The 6,209-nt window shown below is 45.2% G+C and overlaps 1 protein-coding gene across 1 annotated transcript in view; it reads left to right on the top strand.

Annotated features, from left to right (window-relative positions):
* ARMC1 (armadillo repeat containing 1) overlaps positions 1-6,209 on the top strand; it is a 25,393-nt gene that overhangs the window by 642 nt on the left and 18,542 nt on the right. The window lies entirely within an intron of this gene.

A 6,209-nucleotide genomic window follows, 5' to 3' on the forward strand; every position in this document is an offset into this window, starting at 1 on the left:
GGGTCTTGGTACAGGTCCACTCTGAGACCTCATTCAGATGGCCGTAATGATTTCCACAGGGTGCCAAGGTCCTCTATAAAAAGTGGTCCGTATGCATATGTTTGTACTAACCTTTTACATGTGCACAGCTTAAATGGACCCCATTGGCCACAACTGGGGACACCATGTTGATGTTTACATCTACTTTTGAATGAATCGCTTATGCAGCGGCACATACACGGAATGACCTCGGCCTCCTGTCGTGTAGAGAGTAAATTTGGTGCAAATACAGACCGTGAACACAGATTTTTGTAGTATGCTTTGGTTGGCTAAACACTATGGACCAGTGTGAATGGGCCCCGTACTATACAACACTGTGGTGGTTAGATCCGTATGAATTGCTGATCTGAATGCAGCGTATTGTACTCCCCTGTGCATGAGTCTTAAAGCGGATGTTTAATCTGATTATATTTCGCCTTTCCTTTTTCCCCGCTCATCAAAATTCTAAGGACATTTTTAAAGAAGAACTCTAGAAAAGCAAGGGTTACCCGCTTATTTGTGTCTAGGTTAAAAAACAAAGTTAGACTCCCCTGAACCTCCAAGCCAGCTTCTTAGACCGGTCCTTTCAGTGTCTCTCCCCCTCCTCTGCAGTGGTCTAAGGTCCTGTAAATCATTACATTCTATACACTGTGTATAGACATGAGGACACTGAGGTAGATTCCAGTGCTGAAGGTAGAGGGCGACAGGCTGGAGGGAGTGCCGTGACGGCTTCAGCTGAGTATATCTTTGTTATTTTAGCACCTAGACGAGCACTCAACTCTTGCAGTGCCCAGGTAGCCCCACTGCAAGAGTTATTAAAAACAAATTCCTGGAGTTTTTCTTTAAATGAAACCTTTCTGTTTTTGGACTTGCCTTAGGTTACACTCAGTGATGGTATCACTGGGTCTCTGTTTTTCTTTATGCAATGCAGGGAGATGAGGACTGGTGGGAGGGGCCAGCAGGGTGTTGTACAGATTCCTTAAAGCATCACAGCACCTGCCTCAGTTCTGCTCTCCAAAACCCTCAGCCCTGATGCAAACAGTGGGCTGGCTCTTGGGTGGCGTTCTGTTAATATCAAAGTGCCTTAGGGCAGTGACACCCACTCACTATCGAACACCTACATGTGATGCTGAGCTGCCATAATTGAAAGAGCTGAAATCCAATGAATGAAAGGGGTGGGCCAGGGGCAGTAAGGCTGGGGAGGTCCTTCAGCCAATAGGTGGGCACTGTCTGATTTGCTGCTAAGTACACTGTGAGAAGCTCACAGTGTGCAGTAAAAAACGGAGTAATATGATTCATTACATGAGAGGAGCTGGTACAACAGTGCAAGACTAATAAGCAGGGGCTGGGTACTAGGCTCGCTTATGTCATCCCTACCCACAGGAATCTTTTCTTTCACTTTCTGACTGGGACTGACTTCTATTATATTCTCCATGTGCAGCATTCATCTACAGGCATTTGGTGGACAAAATAAAAATCACTCCACAGGGATGTCAGAACCAGAGCCGGTAACTATTCTTGTGAAGTCTTGAGCCATTTAAATAAACAAGGTACACACAAATAAATAAAACTCGAATGTTAGGTGCCACTGTCATTTTATGGAGCATTGACTAACTGGCTCCTGGGATTTGTCCAACCCTGAGTTAGTCTATTAATTATCATTGGTGTGCAGTGTAGACTGCAGACAATGTCAATATAAACAAAGGAATGTATACACTGGCTTGGGCTCTGGATGAAAGTTGTGCATGCACATGGGGAAACCAACCAGGGCAAGGGGTTATTGTCGAGTGACTAGAAATATTTGCACTTTTCATTCATTAGCACACATAAGTCACCTTATCATTTAGGTAATTTTTCTTTTTAAAAGGATTACATTCGGAGAAATTAGTTCACTTTTTTGCATGCTCTTAGTTGGTAGTATGTAGGTTGTGTTTTTTTTTTTTTCTGCACTGTTCTGTCACCTCGCACTTAGCTTAGCAGCCCTTGTCTACTCCCTCGCGACTATCAGGATTCCGTCAGACCTATTCATATCACAACTGCTGCAGGAACACAGTTGGCAACCTTGTAAAATACTTTGTAGGGACACCTTGTCACTGAGCTTTTACAATCGGGCTCCTTCGTATGCCAAGGGGACAAGTAAAGGGTATATAACCAAAGATAATGTATTTGTGGAGGTCAATTAGGAACGCCTTAAGGTGGCCATACACTAGTAGATTCTCAGTCGAAAATACACCCTCCCCCACGAACGGTCTTTCGAACACTTGATGGTACTTCACCAATTTTCATTTTTGATATTGCGATGGAACTTTTTTGATCGGTCAGGTTGGAAAAATGTTTTCGTACTGAACAAAAATCGATGAATCAGTGGGGTTTTCATTAGGGATGCACCGATACCGGTATTTTGGTACCGGGTACCGATAATTTTTTTTTCGGTACTCAGCGATACCAATTACCGAGTAACAGAAGTCCCATTCAGGAAACCAGGTGGTGTGTAATGACTTCCTGATTAGCCGGGAAGCAGGGCAGCGTGTAAAGACTCGTCACCCGGCTTCCGGATTAACACAAAAGTCCCCTCTTACCTTAGTATGTGCAGCCTGTCACCCCCGTGGCCTCTCCAGCGAAAACGCAGCCTTCCTCCAGTACCCAGCCGGAGCCGTCTGGCCGACCAATCAGGATGGCCGCATTCTTGCTGTAGAGGCCCCGGGGGTGACAGGCTGGACATACTAAGGTAAGGTAACCTTACCTCACGAGGCCAGCTTCCTGATTGGCCGGGAAGTACTCGTGCTAGGCATCGGAGCATTTAGGCAAGTGACGAGAGAGCATGGAGCCGCTTCCCGGCTTCATTGATACCGGAAGTACTCGTGCTAGGCATCGGAGCATTTGGGCGAGTACGAGTTCTCGCCCAAATACTCGGAATCGGCACCGATATCGATACTAGTATCGGTGCATCCCTAGTTTTCATTCATGCAAAATCAGCAAGAACACAGCAAATGCGCAAAGATAAATGTATTTCCGTCATTCATCAAAAATTAGTTGGTTAGTATAGCTAGTCAGTGGTGACTGTTCACATCTTAGCAGATTGAGGACATACTATGTCCTCAATTATGTGCAAACACTCACTGAGTGTTTGCACTCGCTCTCCTCTCTGACACGCTGTCACAGGCGGCTGAGCAAGCGGTGCAGGGAGGAGGGCACAGCCTCCTGTGACAGCGCGGGCTGTCTCCGCACACACACCGCCCTGCCGGACTGTGATAGGAGGCAGAGCGGTGTGGGAGGAGAGACGCCGGCCGCTCACAGCGCTCTCCTCCCGCAGTGCTCGGCCGGCTGTCACACTTTCTCTCTTCCCTGCAGGCGGATGCCATGCAGTTTTGGTCTCATAGACATCTCCATGCAGGGAGGAATGCGCGTTTTTAAATGCAAAAACAATCGCAAACAGTGGGCGGGAGCAATAGCCAGCGGAATCTAGCCTGCGGCAGATGAATGGGGCTGAGGGGAGCACAATGGAGACATTAGATGTGGGGGGCACACTGGAAGATTGTGGGGGGGCGGGCATACTGGGGGCACTGGATGTGTGGAGGGGACACTGAAGATACTGGTTGTAGGGGACACACTGAAGGCACTGGTTGCAGCAGCAGCAGGGTGCCTGCCAGCGGAGGCTGTCACTTTCAATAGGAAGCTATAAATGAGAGTATTGATTATTGCTTTTAACATAGGTCTGGAGGGGATCTCTCATCTTGCCCAGAAAAAGACTCTTCATGTTGTAATTTGATTTTAATGCAAAGTTAAAAAGTTGACTGTGATTTGTGTACTAAGAACAACAAAGTGCATTATATACGACCCGCTGACTGTCCTGCTGTAAGCAACTCTATTAACAGTAATGAACTGTTTAGTCTATATAGCTCTGAGCCGCGCTGTTAGAGTGAATGGAGCACACCGTCCAAGTGTAATCTGATTGCTGTAAAACTGACATATGTAGACACAGTGAATGAGGACAAACTGTTTTCTGCTTCCAGACCATTTTACATTTTACTTAAAGGGTTAATAATCCCTCAGCGTTTTTTGCATATATCTACTGATGTACTAGATATGTGCAAAAACATTTTAAAAAAAACCCTTTTTCAAACAGGTTAAAACGTACCTGTTTCTTCACTGTGCGCTTCCATCCAAACATCTGAAGTGTCGGGTGGCCACAAAGGATCTTGGGGCGGCCACATGCGCAGTTCAGATCTTCGGGCGGGAGACGAGGAGAGGCACAAGGTAAGTCTATGGCGCAGCGGGCACCCGCACAGACTCCGTGGGACAGGAAGGACCAGCTAACACAAAGGAGTCAGCGCTGGATCAGAGACCCGCACCAGTGCTGGAGGGACAGCTGAAAACTACAGGAAAGAAGATGATCGGATCAAGAGGCATCGTTCAAGTTAAGTCCCTACAGTAGGATTGTGAAGGGGCAAAGAAAAGTTTGACTTTAATGTCACTTTAACAGTGACCATACATTACAATATACTTAACTTTTTTTTTTTTAAAGAGTAATTCCAAGTTAAATGAAACCTTTTCCTGGAAAAACCAGGACAGATTCACTTAAGGGGGCTGATTTATAAAGAGTTTGTCCGGCGTATAGCCGGGAGAGCGACATTAACATGGCAGTATTGCCACTAGATGGAGCTGAGGAGTACAGGAAACTGCTAAGCCCCTCAGCTTTATTTAGTGGGAGTAATGCCCTGCGAACTGCATTTCCTGAGCTGCACACTGGTCAGTCACTTTATTAATCAGCCCTTATGTGTGTTGGAGCGCCATTCGTTGTGAATAACACCTGTATAGCAGGAGCCTATGCACAGCACACCACACTGCACATACAGAAAGATAAGGTAAGTATTAGCTGCAGCAGGGCCTGGCATTGATGTTAATCTTTCATCCTGTATATACAGTGAACAGGTACACATAAGTACAGCTGAACAGGAGCTCTCAGTTGTATATTTGTTGCAGATATTTACAAAATGGGTTTAAAAGCAGCCCGTCAAGCAAGATTATGGAGCATGTGAGCTGCACTGTGTCTGTGTTGTAGCTTTTGTTCATGCTAAGCCCATTATAGCAGGCTTTTAAGTACTACATAATAGAGCTTTGTGACTGAAGCATAACTGGCCATTTACATTATATAGGAAGATAAGGGGCCCATAGCAGTTACCACCAGTGGAGATGGTGCTGGCTAATTTTAGATGTAAGCTTGTTGACAAACTCTGAAACTTTTATCTGCTGAATTGGATCTGCAAACGATTAATATCAGTTCAAATTCTAGTACTGCTTGCATTATAAAAAAAACTACAGCAAATCCTTTACATAGAAACAAGTTCCATTCTGAGTGCACGTTCGTAAGTCCGGCCCTGTATGAAGTATTTTGACAGTGGCTGGTGGCCGCTGTCAGAATCCAAAGAAAAAACAGCATATAGCAGGGGAAGCACTCGCTCCCCTGCTAACTGCTGATTCCCCTGCAATCGCTTTTGTTTTGCTTTTTAAACCTTGACAGCGGCTGCCGGCAGAATAAAAAATAAAAAAAACGACCAATAACAGGGAAATGAAAAGCTAGGCTGCTGTTGCCCATTTCAAATTGCAATAGCAGGCTGGCTATTGCACCCACCTACTGCTGTTGTCAATCAACAGAGGAGGACCTGAAAGAGAACTTCATTTAACACAATAAAAAAAAAACAGATGGCAGGGGAATCAGCAGATAGCAGGGGGAGCTAATGCTTCCCCTGCTATCTGCTGTGTTTTTTCTTTGTATTCTGACAGTGGCCGCCATCCATATTGGTCGATCCCTAATGTGAATGTATGTTTGCATCTTTAAAAATTCGTAACTTGAATGTTTGTAAGTAGGGGACTTAATGTATTAATGATTTTGTTATTCTATTTGCCTAGAGTTACGCTTAACTATATAAAATTGTGAACTATTTTATCTGCCAAAAGATTTGTCAGCCAGCCAGGCCAATGTATTAAATATTCTCTGCTGCGTTTAGGCATTACACCTAGATCAGCGTCCCATCCCAGCCAGTGATTGGATATTGAAAGAGCAGCAGCACACTGGTGGTGTCATCCCTGTTCTCGCTTCACCAGTAAATATGCTCTCAGTGTTGGGCAGTCAATGCTGTGCAAAGCAATAGTGTTTTTTCCCTGAGTATTGCAGTGCAGGATGTTTTAGG

The sequence above is a fragment of the Nanorana parkeri genome, unplaced genomic scaffold, assembly GCF_000935625.1.
Source record: "Nanorana parkeri isolate BGI_ZX_2015 unplaced genomic scaffold, ASM93562v1 scaffold1173, whole genome shotgun sequence".
In the NCBI taxonomy this organism is placed as follows: Eukaryota; Metazoa; Chordata; class Amphibia; order Anura; family Dicroglossidae; genus Nanorana; species Nanorana parkeri.